Below are 16,662 nucleotides of genomic sequence, written 5' to 3' on the forward strand. Positions count from 1 at the left end.
GTGGTGGGCCTTCAATCGTGAGGCTGCACGCAGCGCACGCTGCACGAACAATAAAGACACAGTACGCAGGTTATACTTGACGGTCTATTAAACTGCGCAAACCGCGCACATTCCCCATCCTTCATTTCCTCGCCTCTCTTCCTCCTCCCACGGGCTCCACCATAGATACACTGTAGAGAAAAGCCCTGGAGGCTCTCAACATCCCTCCAAAGCTTTATTTGCATAAACTAAACAATAACCACAAACATTTTGGCCGGAGGCCAACTGCCAACACATCATTGTCTTACCAAGGTAGCCACAGATCCACTAGGCCCCCAAACGTTCAGTTCAAATGTCAGCACACAAAATCCCGGAGTCGCTGGCTAGGAACGGGATTGGGCCAGAGATGATACCTCTGACAAGGGCCTCCAAGATCAGGAATTCGCTCTGCATCAGGTACTGGCTCTGGGCTTATACCTGTGCAAGGGTCATTTCTTTGAGTCTCGCCAGATTCCAGGCAGTGGTCATCAGCGCCATCGGCATCCTCTGCCCCTACTGGAGTGTCCCCCTCCTGCCCAGCCACCTTCTTGAACCAGGACACATTCCGGGTGACATGTTGATCACCTCTCTGGGAAGTCACTACGGTCCCTTGCACCTCGATTACAGTCCACAGTATGGGTTCATATGGAGTTCTGAACTTCCAACCTGGATATCTGTCTCCGACCACGACAATGTCCCCCACGCACATGTCCAAGCACTGAGTTCTTCGCCGGGCACTGGTTTTCTGATTGGTCTTTCGCCTCTTCTCTTGAGCTTCCTCGGGATCCAACTCATCAGATTTCCAGCTTGACCCCACCGGGATGCAGTCCCTTGGTGGTCGCTTATACATCAACAGGAGCGCACCCCGTCGTACTATGAGGTGTCTGTCGGTAAGCCCTCAGAAATTATTGCATGCACCCCTCCAAATCCTCCTCTTGCTCTACCTCTATTCTCAAGGCTCTGTTCACCTGCGCAAGGCAGCCCAGGTACTCCTGAAGCTCTTGTCCATGAAAGGGTGGACCATTGTCTGCCTTAGCTTCTCAGGCAGACCAAACAACACAAAAGTATTTTCCAACATGGGTCGTACATTAACAAAAGCTGTTGACAGTACCAGCTCCACCACAGGGAACGTCGAATGAAAGTTCATGAGCACGAGTGTCAGTCGCTGGTCCGGGAAACTACCAAAGTCCATGCTCACTTTGGACCAGGGACGAGTGCTGGGCGCTTCAGTTATCACCAGAGCTGTAGGCTGTTCGATTGCTGTGATGGCACAGGGGTGGCAGCTATCCACTCTCCCATACCGGGGAACCACGCCTTACTGAGAAGGCACACTTTTGTCTTGGTGGCCCCCTGATGACCCTGATGGGCCAACTCAATCATACAGTCCCACAAACTGTGGGAGATTACCAGCTTCTGGTTACGTAGAAGCAGTCCATCTGTTCCTACGGACAGCTCATCCCTTACTTTCCGCACAACCTGCATGGCAACCCTCTCACTTGGGTCCAGATGCCTCACCCCTTCCAGGAACTAGTTCCACTGCCTTCGATCCAGAGCTTCCTTTGCCTTCCTTATAACCACATTTTGCTCAGAAGCCTCAGCTATCTCCGGAAAGGTGATAGCCACTGGGCACGCAGCCTGTACCATCATCCTCACAAAGCTTTCCATTCTATCCCTTTCCTCTTGTTCCATGAGTGGCACGGGCGGATGTCGCGACAGGTAGTCCGGCGGGTTATTCACTCCCGGGTGACAGGTAACATGAAACTGGTACGGTTGCAACAAAACGGCCCATCTTTCAATTCTTGGATGCGCCAATCTTGCCGATCCTGCAAACATTGATACCAGAGGCTTGTGATCAGTGACAATTTGAAACTCCTGTCCATATAGATACAAATGAAAATGCTGGCATGCCCATCAAATGGCCAACGCCTTTCTCTCAATCTGGGCATAACAAGTCTCCACTGCAGACAGCGCCCTGCTGGCATACGCCACAGGAACCCACTCCTGATTCTGGCGTTCCTGCAGCAACACGGCCACCAATCCCACGGGACTTACATCCACGACCACCTCCGTCCGCCGCCCTGGGTTGAAATAGGTCATTGTGGTCTTGTCTAGCAACACTCCTTTGATCACACTGAAAGCAACTTCTGCCTCCCGAGTCCAGTTCCACTGCACATTCGCCCTGGTGAGCTGCCGCAACGGCTCTGCCACGGTAGCCAATTGAGGGATGAACCGGCCACAGTACATAGCCATGCCAAGAAAGCTGTGTACTTCGGTTGCATTCTGTGGTAGGGGTGCGAAACAAATGGCATTTGCTTTCTTCGGATCCACCTGTAACCCATCTCGGGAAAAAACACACAGCCAAAAAAATCCATCGAGTTCTGGTACAATGCACACTTTTTCTTGTGCAGCATGAAACCTGCATCAGAGAGCCATTGGAGAGTTGCCCGCAGTCTGAAATGGTGATCTTCCAACGTTTCCGAAAAAATTTGGATATCATCGCTGAGGTTGAGTACTCCGACGAGGCCTGACAACGTTTCCTTTATGGCATTTTGAAATACCTCTGCTGCGGAGGACACTCCAAAACTCAGCCTCTTGAATCTCCCTAGCCCAACACGTGTGGAGAAGGTGGTAATTCTTCGGCTTTCGGGGTCTAGTTCGAGCTGGTGGTACCCCGAGTTGAGGTCCAACTTGGAAAACCACTGGGCCCCGTTCAGATCCGTCACAATGTTGTCCATGGTGAGCATGATGCGCCTTTCCCTCTTTACAGCCCGGTTGGGCAATCTCATGTCAACACAGAGACGGATGGCACCGGGCTGCTTGGGCTTGGGTGCTATGACCAGTGGCGACACCCACGGAGTGGGGCCTGTGATTTTCTCTATGATGCCTTGGTCTTCCAGCACTTGTAACTCCTTCTCCATGGCCGGACGTAGGTGAAACGGTACTCTTCGGTGACGCAGTGCCGTGGGCGTCACAGTTGTTTCCCTTTGAGCTTCCTGAGCCCTCAAACAGTTGAGGAAAGTCCTTCAGCATAGAATCAGCATGAGCTTCGTGGACTTGTAGTGCGAAAAAGGCTAGTTCAAGGTCTTCCGCTGTGTGACACCCTAGGAAAGTCCCTCGATCTCCTTCAGCAACATGGAACTTGGTGTGGGTCGAACGGCCTTGGCTCGTGAGGGTCACTTTGATGGCTCCCCTCAAGGGTAGGGGATCACGCCCATCATACGTGTATATCTTGGTGGTGCATGGTGGCAGCACCAGTCACAGTGACAGCTGGTCATATAACGTGTTGTCCATTACTTTGACAGATGCTCCAGTGTCAATGAGTACCACTGCTGAGGTCCCCTGGATGTCCACTGTGCACATGGGGGGTGGGCATCACCTTTGGTGTCCTCTACCAGTGAAGGAGATGACGAACATGGCTTCATCCTCGTCCTCAAGGTACCATGCGGTATCTCCTTCCCTTGTGCATCCATCTGCACTTGCCCTTCCCTCCGGCACCAGTTGTCTTACCGCCACTGTGTTCTCAGCCATCGCAGTCTGTTTGAATCGTCCACCTCGATACTCTTTAGCAAAGTGGTTCCTTCTCCTGCACTTGTTGCAGCTTTTCCCTTTCGCGGGGCACATTCCTGGTGTCCTGTGTTCTAACCCGCAGCTGCCACAGTCTCCTCTGCTGGCCCTTGTGGGTCATGGCGGACGCTGTGGCTCCAGGCGTGTTTGCAGGGCCTCCACTTGTTCCTGTTTGATGGTCACGGGGAGAGGCGTTCCCGTTGCCATTGTGGAATGGCCTTGCGCTGCGGCCATGCCGTCGGCCCGACTGGCCAAGAGTTCATGAGACCGGGCCAGGATCAAGATCTCAGCTAGTGAGATGCCGGGTTGTCGTAGTATGACTTTTCCCAGCACGTTGGACTGGCACCCCTAGATAAATTGGACTCCTATGCTGGTTGAGGCCCACACACGTGCTGGCCAGCTTTCGCAACATGGCATAAAACATGTCTACGGATTCGGTGTCATTTTGTTGCGCCTGTCGAAGATTGAACCTCTCATAGTCTGTGTTCAACTGAGGGTCAAAATAAAGGTTGAGGGCAGCTACCTCTGCATTAAACTCATCCGCCGCTCCAGTGTTGGGAAGAGTGCTGAAAAGCTCATATAGTTTGTCCCCTCCCATATGCAACATGAGTGAGTATCGCACTGTTCCATCCGTCTCCCTCATAGTGCAGAAATAGTTATCCAGCCTGCCGAGCCAGTGATGCCACCTTGGCGCAGCCGTGGCAATGTCCGCCAGTTGACTGAAGGGGGTAATACTGCAACTGCCATATTGGCTCCCCCGCGTGTGGGGGTGGCTGCTGATTGCGGTGTCCCTGTGAGGAACTCATCGCGCCCTGCTCTTGTGTAGGGCCTCTCGGTGCCGCAGCCCTCACTGCAGGTTTACAAACTGCTGCCCCTTTTCCCTGTTATAGTTTCACTCGGATACTGCTTTTCTCTTTTCCTTCCTTGTCCCTTTTTTCTTTTTTGTGTTTCTTGCAGGTGGCTACAGTCATGTGCTTTTATACATTTGTGTCCCTTTGTTTTTTTTTGTCGTTTTTTTTTTACATTTTGAATCAAGTGTGACTGACTATCCCTTTCGGAGATCACTTTCTCTCTCACCTTGCTGCGCAGCCGTTGCATCAGACCGGCGTGTGGGCCACATGGCTGGCTGTTTCTGTTGAGCAGCTCTGGAGCCAAGCCAGCCTTCCCCTGCTTACGCTATGCCATACAGACGCTCTAACGCGCACGTGTCTCCTCCTGGCTGGGACCTTCCGCCGGCATGAACCAATGCCTCCACGGACGCTGGGCGAGGCAGGGATCCTTCCCTTCTGCACTTCCGGCTTCACCTCGGCAGCAGAGGTGCCTGCCACGGATGTGTCCTCTGTTGTCGGGCTTACTGGACCCTCAGTGAGCCATCCGCTCCCGGAATCGCACGGCGACGATGCCTGCCAGTCGCCGGCTGGATAACTGCAGTGCGGGTGGGCAGGACAGACTGCATCTGAGTGCTGCTAGCACTCACACCCGAGCGACACTTCTTTGGGGGGGGGGTACATGTTCTACGCCCGTGGCATGCGCACAGAGTGGGTCCAGTCACGCTGTTATGATGTGTTATGTTGTCATGGTGTCGTGGGGGTTTGGAATGGAATGTGGGAGCGAGAACGGCAGTTCGGTTGGGAGCAGTTGGATGTGACTGGCAAGAAGGGAGACGTACTTGTTCGTGGCAATAAACCTTATGGATTACCTTATTTAATCAATCTGGTGTGTCAGTCTCGTCACTTCATTTTGGCGACGAGCGTGGGATTGTGATCCAGTCACATCCGTGACGCGCTGACACTCGAACAAGACGTGCTCCGGGTCGCGGTCAGCTGATGGAAGGAACCGGAGTTTGACGAGCGGCGAATTTGAGGAGAGAACTTGGTTGGAGTCGCAGTGGTTGAGGCCGGAGACCGGTGCCACTTTTGAACTTGTGAGGGGATCCTTCTGTGTATACGATTCGGGTGAGGTCCCTGTGTTGGTATTTTTGGACAGAGGGGCTCGCATTGAGAGCGCGCATGCGCAGTCAGTATATATATATATTTTTTTAATTTCCGACGGCTGTCACCTAGCGACGAAACTCGGCTGCATTGGGTTTTTTTTTTTTTTTTTCTTTCTGCCATATGAACCTCTTGTTAGAGGAAAGTACTTTAGCAGCTATACTTCTGTGTAAGTGTAGAAACTGAAAGTGGACTATATAACACATTGTAATATGTCTATGGCTTCCTCCATCAATTTACCTCCTACCTTGTTAGATCTGCATGGACAACTAGCCATTCAGTGGGAGGAGTGGATAGATTTATTTGACAATTATCTATTAGCTTTGGATGGACAAAACTTTTCACCTTTGAGGAAAAAAGCTTTATTATTAAGTACTATTGGTAAGGAAGCTCATCACATATTTAAGTATTTACCTGAAATTTGCGATGATGATGGTCAACCTTTGCAGAATGTTTTTGATGAAGCGAAATTACGTTTGGAGAAGAGATTTTCTAAAGAAGAGAACATCGTCATGTCACGATATAAATTCTACACCAGACCACAGAGAGAAGGAGAGTCACTAGATGATTTTATTTCAAGCTTACGAGAACTTTCAGTGAAGTGCAAGTTTGGTGCTATGACGGATGAACTGATTTGAGACCATCTTATAGTACATTGTCGGAGCAAAAAAACTCAGGAGCGCTTATGGGCGGCGAAAAACCCGTCTCTTAAGGATGCAATTGGCATAGCCAAAATTGTTGAAGAATCGGAACAATGCATGAAGGAAATTAGTAAGAAGGACATCATCTGGGGAGAGAGGGAGGTAGCCCCTGTTTCAAAGAAAAATTTGGCTTCTAAGAATAGCAGCGTAGTTGGTAAACAACCTGTATATGAGGGTAAACCAGCCAAACCAAAAGGATGCTCCAGGTGTGGGAGTTCTGCTCACAACAATGATGCCAAGTGGTGTTATGCACTAAACAAGGAGTGTAGGAAGTGTGGTCGCAAAGGGCATTTTGTGTGAATGTGCAAGGATATGTATAGAATGCGTGGTGTGCTCAGATGAAACTGATGTACAGCGAGAAGTGAGACCGAGAGGTATTTTTTCTATTTTGGGCAGAAGTGTAGAGTTGATGGTAGACTCAGGCTCATTATATACCATTGTACCAAGGTCAATGTGGTCTGAGAATTGGTCTGAGGTGCCGTTGTTACCCAAGGATATCAACCCTAGAGGGTATCAGGGATCAAAGATCAACGTATTAGGATATTTTGTTTCACCCATTCTATTTAAGTCAAGGAGCATTGAAGGGAAAATATATGTAGCTGATAGTGGTCCTCCCATATTAGGTTGGACTCATCAACATGACTTACATATTGTTATTGATCCTCATTCTGTGTAGAAGGTGTTGATGGTGAGTGATGCTGGTCTAGATGAAATTTAAAGTGATGCGAAAGATGTTTTTGGAGAAAGGTTGGGCGAGTTGAAAGGGTATGTACACAAAATAATTTTACAAAAAGGAGCCATGCCTGTGAAACACATGGCTAGGAGGTTGCCCATAGTAGTTAGGAGTGAAGTGAAGAAAATGCTAGATGACATGATGAAAGAGGGTATCATCGAACCTGTAGAGGCATCTTCCTGGATTTCTCCAGTAGTTATAACCAAGAAATGTGATGGAAAACTTCGTTTCTGTGTGGATTTGAGAAGTGTGAACCAATTTGTGGTGACTGATGTGTTTCCCCTATCTAATATAAATGAACTCTTGTTATTGCTTAAAGGAGGAAAATTATTTTCTAAGTTAGATCTCAAGAGTGCATACCATCAGATTAGGTTGCATGAAGATTCCAGGCAGTTTACAGCATTTATAACTATGGAAGGCACTTTCCAATTCACCAGGATGCCTTTTGGACTGTCTTCAGCCGCCAGTGTTTTCCAACGAGCAATGTCACATGTCTTTAGAGGGGTACGAAACATAATATTTTTTCAGGATGACATCCTGATTTTTGGTCAAACAGAAACTGAGCACAATTTAGTTCTCAGAGATGTGTTGCGCATACTCAGAGAAGCAGGGTTAACATTGAGGAAAGACAAATGTAAATTTTTGGTTGAGGAAATAGAATACTTGGGCCACACAATTTCTGGCGGAGGGGTTAAACCCAAGGAAGACTTGTTAAAGGCTATTAAGTCTGTACCTGTTCCATGTGACAAAGAACAACCGCGTTCTTTTATGGGGCTCATTGAATATTACAGCAAATTTGTAGAAAACTTTGCTATGAAAACAGAGTGCCTGCGGAAACTGTTACGTAAAGGTAATAGTTTTAATTGGGAGCCTGATCAACAGGATGCGTTTGACACGGTGAAACAAGAGATTTGTAATGCAGGGATATTAACACCTTTTGACACACTTCGCAAGACGATTTTAACTGCTGATGCTAGTGCGTGTGGCGTAGGAGCAGTGTTGTCGCAAGTGGTTGGCAAGAGAGAAGTAACAGTAGCTTTTGCTTCGCGCTCCCTAACGGAGAGTGAACGTAACTATTCCGTGATTGAGCATGAGGCGTTAGCTGCTACTTGGTCTGTGGAGCATTTTAGAACCTTTCTATGGGGCATAAAGTTTACGTTGGGATCTGATCACAAACCCCTACTAAAAATCTTAAGTCCAGGTGGGGCTGGTAAGGGCTCTGCCAGATTAGCTAGACTAGCCTCCAAGTTGCAGGAGTATAAATTTGTGATTGAACACATTCCTGGTTGGAGAAATTCTCAAGCGGACTGTTTATCTAGGTTGCCGTTGGAGTGTGAAGATGTCAATGACAAACAAGTGGTTTGTGGAGATGAGGAAGGTGCAGGAGCTTGGCTATCTGATGTGGTAGACTGTGGGGCTGGCACCTTTGGGGCTGAAGATTGGGAGAGGTGTATGGAGAAGGATACTATATTGAGTGAAGTGGTACATATGGTTTTAAGGGGAAAAAGGAGAGAGAGTGCAGTCAGTATAGCAGTGCGACCTTATGTAAAATTAGTTGATGAATTGACATTAATTAATGGGAAGCTATTAATGAGGAATGACAAATTTGTACCTCCAGAGGGTATCAGAAGGAGGATTTTTGCATTGGCTCATGAGGGTCATCTGGGGCAGACTTTGACAAAAAAAGAGTTAGAGAGAATTTTTGGTGGCCTGGTATGGACGATTCGATTTCTCAATGGGTGGAAGATTGTGTGGTTTGCAGGGAAAGTGAAAAAAGATTAAAAACTGGAGCCACGAGTGTGTGTGGGCACATAGAAGACCCAGGTTCTTCTTGGAGTACTGTTTGCTTAGATTTTATTGGTCCTATTCATGGCATAAGGAATAATTTTCAAAATGCTTTAGTCATGGTTGATGTTCATTCAAGATGGATCATAGTCAAATTCCTGCGGGACATCACGACGAGAAGTACCATTGACACTTTAAACTGAGTTTTTCTTGAAGAGGGTATTCCACGTATTTTGATAACTGACAATGGGACCCAATTTACATCAAGGGAGATGAAGGACTTTCTTGACAGTCAGGGGATTATTCATCACTGCACTGCTTTATACAATACTCGGGCTAATGGAATGGTGGAAAGAATAAATCATTTGGTGAAAGGTACCATTCTTATGGCCATTCAAAGTGAGAAAGATGTGACGAAAATGGTGGAGGATATGGTTTGGGCTCATCGCACCACCATTAACAAAGCAACAGGTTGTTCTCCATTTGAAATGATGAGAGGCAGGAAACCTGGTTCGAAATTAACCCCTGCTTGGATGTTGTATGGTGACCCCAAGACTGTTGAAGTTAAAAGCGAAATGGAAAAAAAAGTGATGTAGTCGAAGGGGATTGCGTGAAAATCAAACGAGGAAGGTTATCTAGTGGTCTTTCAAAATGTATGGGTCCATTCAAAGTCAGGCAAGCGTGTAAAGAGTATGTGGTTGTAGAGAATGGTAACAAATGGAATAGATGAAGAGTAGCATTATATCAAAAAGGGAGTGATAGAGATGTGAGACTGATGCGTGACGTGTCGAGTGGCAACAATTTTATGATGATGAGTGATGAAGAATTGGGCTGTACGTCCAAGAGTAGAGTTCCCGAAGACCATTCTGGAAGTAATCTTTCTCAAAGATGTGATGTTAATCCCGGTGATTGCACTCCAGGTTTAAATGGGAACTATCGAAGTCAAAGGTTTCGGAAACCACCTTGTTACTTGGAAGACTATGTTCAACTCAAATGAACGTAATGTTATACTCGTCATGTTTTTGTTAGGTACACTTTACAGAGTAAATGTTTTGTACTAGCATATTTGTTTTAGTTTTGTTAGATTTTCAGAAAGGAGGGAGATGTGTTATGATGTGTTATGTTGTCATGGTGCCGTGGGGGGGTTGGAATGGAATGTGGGAGCGAGAGCGGCGGTTCGGTTGGGAACAGTTGGATGTGACTGGCAAGAAGGAAGGAGACGTACTTGTTTGTGGCAATAAACCTTATGGATTACCTTATTTAATCAATCCGGTGTGCCAGTCTCGTCACTTCACACGCCTTGTCGCCAATGTGGTGGTGGGCCTTCATTTGTAAGGCCACACGCAGCGCACGCCACGCGGATAATAAAGACACAGTACTCAGGTTATACTTGACTGTCTAGGAAACTGCGCACGTTCCCCGTCCTTTATTTCTTCGCCTCTCTTCCTCCTCCCACGGGCTTCCCCATAGATACGTTCTAGAGAAGAGCCCGGGTGGCTCTCTGCAAGTGTGTACGTAATGATAAGTCAGTCCCCTTTTTAGCATGGAGGGGCAGCTGGGTGTAGGGGGTTGACGTGTAACCCGGTTGAAAAAATCAAAACGTACTTCCAGAAAGAGAAGTCATAGTGTTAGCAGAGACAGAACTGAAGCCTTTGTGTACTGCGTCCTGCCGCAGCAGCCAGGGCCACGGGAAGATGAAGTGAATATTTCATCAGCAGACAGCGCTGGGATTGGAAACGAGTTTAGCGAGTGAAGGGCCCGTTTCAGAGTCCTGCATGCAACCTGCAGTTCGCAGACTCGAGTCCTGGCAAAGCCTAAACTGGCTTCATTCTTATGGAGCTGGGAAAAGCATGATCATTGCGTTGTGTTGAAACAACACATACTATTGAAAAGGCCGACTTCGCTTGTGACGCGCAATCTAAGTGGCGCATATTAAATGGTCGGAACAAGAGTTATTCCATTCCATAATGTTCGACCACACTTCTGCTATTGCGCAATGTGCCACATGAAGCCATATATGTTGTGCGAGTACCCACTGTGGACAGTTTGAAGCGATTGGAAGTTAGCTCTTAAGACAGAAAATGTGGATTCAGCAAATGTGCATGACCCTCCTACATTGGGGGCCGGGGTGGGGGGAGAAGACGCGGGCCCAGTAGGCCGTGCGCTCCAGAGAGCTCATTAGGAATCAAATCACACATGCATGCAAGGAGATGCCAGACTCCAAGAATGGACCTTTTCTTTGTGACGGAACAGCGCTCTGTTTCATAACAGCGTAATATTTTTTCAAAAAGAGAATCGTGCTCTGAAAGCAGGAGGAGTTTCATTATCCTGGGCCCCAGCGGCAAGCATGGAACTGGGCCACATTACAGATTCTTTGCACTGCTCCAAGAAAAACGGTGCACATCAATTCGCAACATACTGACTGACTCCAGTGTTTTTGGGAACAGAGCAAACTTTTTTGCTCCAACCTTTTATACAAGAACAAAAGATACAACGAATAGTATTGTTACATGATATCTCATGGGAAATATATATGCACTCTTATTTTTAAATATAAGTGGGGGCAAAAGCAGTTTATTTAAGAAGTAACAAACACTAATTTTGCTCTTTTTTCTTAAAAATAGCTTAATTGTCTTTGTGCAAGACCTTACTAAACACATAAAATGATCTTCTACACAACACACTTAGCATTCAGTATTATCGCAATAAAATTATGCAGCTTACAATATTGCAACTCTGCCCGTAAAGTGGGATCGGAAATCGGGCACCTGGAAAAGTCCAAAAAGGTATTATTATATTTTCATATAATAAACGAACCGTAAGAATAGGAAAAGTTTTGTACGACCGAAAGCAAATATTCTATGGAACTTTGAAGTTTTGACAAAATTTGATTTCCATAAGCTTTTATTTTTCTCACATTAACACTTTTACGATTTCACAGGTTGCCCACATTGCTGGATTGTCTAGCAAAATGCTTTTGCTTATCAAAGACAATTTTGAAGCGGCTTGGGGGAGCGTCAGTCCCCCTTTGCCACAGGCAGTTGCTCCCCTGGGCTGGGCATCCCTTCCAACACCCCTCTTCCCCCGTACTCACTTTGGAAGATCACTGTCCTACCGTGCTCTATCGGGTGCTGCTGAAAAGTAAGCTCGATAACGTCAAATGAGATCTGTTCCCAATGTTTCTTGAAGTACGTGGAAGCATGCACCACTACCATGCTTGCTCACAGCAGGGGGGTTGAGCCGGCTACCTTTTGTTACTACTAATAGAGAGCACGCTTGTGAAAGGTTTAAAACTCACTCCTGAGGAGACCCGTGCCACCTCTACGAGAGAGCGCCTTAGCGGGAAATACTCACCTCGCAATGCGTCCTGCAGGTCCTTGCTCGCGTGCCTTACATTTGTTGTCCTCCCTCGAGGGAGCAGCCCTGCAGCGTTGTCAGTGCAGTTCACAATCATTCTTCCCTGTAGAGTAGACTCACCCCACCAGGAAGACGGGGCACAGACGTGTGACTTTACTGGCCCGCATCTGTTACCATTGGCAACAAAGAGCCTTGCTCCTTTCAATTGCTGGTTTGAATTGATTCGCTGGACACCGCAAGGCTGTGCAAGCAGTAGAGAAACAGCGCTCGCAATGAAGGGCACTTCTCAAACTATATTCGATGAAAAGTTTGTGACGAGGTGGCCCATAGGGGATTGTCAGAGGTAAATGTGATCTGAGGTCTTGTGGCATACGCTGATCGGCCTATCTTCACTCCTATAGTTGGCTGATGATGTGACGTCATCCAGTCCTGGCTTTCTTACTATGGCAGGATGGCCTAACATATCTTTGGGAACGCCGGATCCTGATCTTTAGCATATCCATATAAGGGAAGGGCATACACAGTGATTTTGAATTGTACTTTTTACATTATTGGTGGTTTGCCTGAAAATATGTAATGGATACAGCCCTCATGGCCTGCATTGGACAGTTGCATATCATAAGGTTTTTGCACAGTAATTTTAACATGAAAAGTGTTGTTAGTTAAAATTCAAAACAGGACAAAAGGTGTCACTTATGACAAGGGATCACCAGGTAGCTATACCTTTTATTACAAGACTATAATAGTCATCTCCATGCCTTTAATAAAATCAGGACCCTCCATCACCAGCTGGCTAGGTGAATATGCAATCCGACTTATTGGTTGAGACAGTTTCTAGGTATTTTGGCACAAAATGCAAAGTAAACACTTCGCACACGCCTTTCTTTTTACATCTACAATGCTTGCAGTGCCCCCCCACCATCATTGACATTTTTCCCCATTAAATATGCTTAAACTCTCACAAGAACTACAAATACCAGGCAAAGTTATCACAGTTCTACCAAAGTGGTACTTACACTTGAAAACTGGAACTTTCACAAGAATTTCTACACACATTTGACAAAAAGTTAAGTAAGGGGCACACGTGTTGCATAAACGCAGATGGCTAGGTATAGGAAAAGAAGAGAAGTCTGAAAGCTATGGGCTGGCCAGTAATCAACAACTCCACAGATCTACAATTGCATATGAAAATAGTGTTAGTCTGTTCCTAGGTTATGCCTTGTGCCAAACCCCATCATTCAGATGCTAAACTCCTGTGAAGTCAGCTAAAAAATCACCACAAGACGTCACTGTCATAAATAGCACTGTACAAGTTTGAAGTAGAAAAAAATACTATTGTTGACACACAGAAATCCTAGCTATATTTTAGACTAGATAGTGGATTTCACACACTAGGTCGATGAACCGAATCAAATTTGTTTTGAGGGGATGTCAATCGAAATACGTCATAAATATCACAAATACCACATGTACAACAGCTCAACCTCAATAACCACACCAGTTTATTAAGAAGTTAACTATTTTTATTTCCCTATATTAACAACGCTAAAGTCACGAAAATAATTCTCAAACACAAATGATACTTATAGAGGAACAACAAAGACTGATTCGTATGCCGTATACCTCTGAGCTTAATCAACGCCAATAGACAAATTATCTCAATGGTTATAACACAAAACCATAGCAATAGAATCTGAGCAAGAGAAATTGAATACATCCGAATAATGATAGAACAAAGAAATATCAAAAGCAAATCATGATTGTAGGAAGTTGGCTCTGTATATACTATCTCAAAGTAAGAGATAGTGTGCACAGAGTCAAAGGGTTCCTCTTAGAGGTAAGATAGTGGCAAAATTAGATAATTTTAATGCTCTATTTTGTGGTAGTGTGGTCGAGCAGTAGGCGTATCAGAGGGTAGTGTTAAGCATTTGCTGTACACACACAGGCAATAGATGAGGAACACACACTCAAAGACTTTACTCCAGGCCAATAGTTTTTTATATAGAAAAATATATTTTCTTAATTTATTTTTGGAACCACAAGTTCAAGATTTGAAGTAAATACATACAATGCAAGGTACTCCACACAGGTAAGTTAGGAACTTTAAATTAGAGCAATAACATATACAGTTTTTGTTAAATTGGCAATAAGCTATTTTAAAAGTAGACACAGTCCAAAAATTAACAGTTTCCGGGGGAGGTAAGTATTGGTTAGATCGTGAGGTAAGTAAGACACTTACAAGTCTCAGTTCCTCGGCATAGGCAGCCCACCATTGTGGGTTCAAGGCAACCCCAAAGTTACCACACCAGCAGCTCAGGGCCAGTCAGGTGCAGGGGTGAAAGATGTGCCCAAAACACATAGGCGCCTAGGGAGAACAGGGGTGGTCCGGTCCCAGTCTGCCAGCAGGTAAGTACCCGTGTCCTCGGGGGGCAGACCAGGGGAGATTTGTAGAGCAATGAGGGGGACACAAGTAAGCACACAAAATACACCCTCAGTGGCACAGGGGCGGCCGGGTGCAGTGTGCAAAGCAGGCGTTGGGTTTTGAATAGGTTTCAATGGAGGGACCCGGGGGTCACTCTAGCGGTGCAGGCAGGCACAGGGGGGGTTTCTCGGGCCAGCCACCACCTGGGTTAGGCAGAGGGTCGCCTGGGGGTCACTCCTGCACTGAGGTTCAGTTCCTTCAGGTCCTGGGGCTGTGGGTGCAATGCTTGGTCCAGGCGTTGGGTCCCTTGTTACAGGCAGTCGCGGTCAGGGGGAGCCTCTGGATTCTCTCTGCAGGCGTCACTGTGGGGAACCACGGGGGTCGTCTCGGGCTACTCACATGGTCGCAGTCGCCGGGGAGTCCTCCCTGTAGTGTTGGTTCTCTGGATCTTGAGCCGGGGGTGTCGGGTGCAGAGTGGGAAGTCTCACGCTTCCGGCGGGAAGAGTGAGTTCTTTAGAAGTTGCTTCTTTGTTGCAAAGATGTAGCTGTTGTTGATCAGAGCCGCTGTTCACAGGAGTTTCTTGGTCCTGGGGGTCAGGGCAGTCCTATGAGGCTTCAGACGTCGCTGGTGCCCATTGGATGCGTCGCTGGTTGCAGGTTTTCGACTCTGGAGACAGGCCAGTAGGGCTGGGGCCAAAGCAGTTGTCGTCGTCCGTCGTCTCAACAGGCTTGTAGGTCAGCAATCCTATCCTACTTTGTAGTTCAGGTTGCAGGAATCTGATTTCCTGGGTTCAGGGTCTCCCCTAAATACTCAATTAAGGGGTGTGTTTAGGTCTGGGGCAGTAGCCAATGGCTACTGTCATTGAGGATGGCTACACCCTCCTTGTGCCTCCTCCCCGAGGGGAGGGGGCACATCCACTAGCTGGAGTGCCCTGGGGCATTGTAACATGAAGCCTGAGCCTTTGAGGCTCACTGCTAGGTGTTACAGTTCCTGCAGGGGGAAGTGTGAAGCACCTCCACCCAGAGCAGGCTTTGTTTCTGGCCACAGAGGGCACAAAGGCCCTCAACCCATGGGGTCAGAAACATGTCTCACAGCAGCAGGCTGGCACAGACCAGTAGTCCTGCACTGAAGGATTGGGTAAAATAAAGGGGGCATCTCTAAGATGCCCTCTGTGTGCATTTTTTAATAAACCCAACACTGGCATCAGTGTGAGTTTGTTATTCTGGGAAGTTTGATACCAAACTTCCCAGTATTCAGTGTAGCCATTTTAGAGCTGTGGAATTCGTTTTTGACAAACGCCCAGACCATATATTTAAAATGGCCACACTGTACTTACAATGTCTAAGAATTGACTTAGACATTGTAGGGGCATATTGCTCATGGAGCTATGCCGTCACCTGTGGTATAGTGCACCCTGCCCTAGGGCTGTAAGTCCTGCTAGAGGGGTGACTTACCTATGCCACAGACAGTATTTTGTGTGCATGGCACCCTGAGGGGGATGCCATGCCGACTTTGCCTTTTTCTCCCCACCAACACATACAATCTGCAATGGTAGTGTGCATGTGTTAGGTGAGGGGTCCCTAAGGGTGGCACAACACATGCTGCAGCCCTTAGAGACCTTCCCTGGTCACAGGGCCCTTGGTACTACTGGTACCTTTTACAAGGGACTGATCTGTGTGCCAGGGGCGTGCCAATTGTGGAAAAAATGGTTCATTTTTAGTGAAAGAACACTGGTGCTGGGGCCTGGTTAGCAGGGTCCCAGCACACTTCTCAGTCAAGTCAGCATCAATATCAGGCAAAAAGTGGGGGGTAACTGCAAGAGGAAGCCATTTTCCTACACAAGCCCCCCACCACCCCACAGGCCAGGATACTCAGCCAAAGCTGGGAGAGTCTTCCTAGTCTGTCAGGCGAGGAAGAGTAGGGAAAATAGTCTGGTTTGTTGCAGGGCCTACTCTTCCTTACATCCTCCTGTTCAGGTCATTCCCTCTGGGGAACTGACCCACCTGCACAGTGATAGGACCTAGTTTAGTTTCCTCTTGTCTGAGTTTTTAATGTCTTCAGCCATTCTCTCTATTTTGGGGTTAGAGGTA

The sequence above is a fragment of the Pleurodeles waltl genome, chromosome 6, assembly GCF_031143425.1.
Source record: "Pleurodeles waltl isolate 20211129_DDA chromosome 6, aPleWal1.hap1.20221129, whole genome shotgun sequence".
In the NCBI taxonomy this organism is placed as follows: Eukaryota; Metazoa; Chordata; class Amphibia; order Caudata; family Salamandridae; genus Pleurodeles; species Pleurodeles waltl.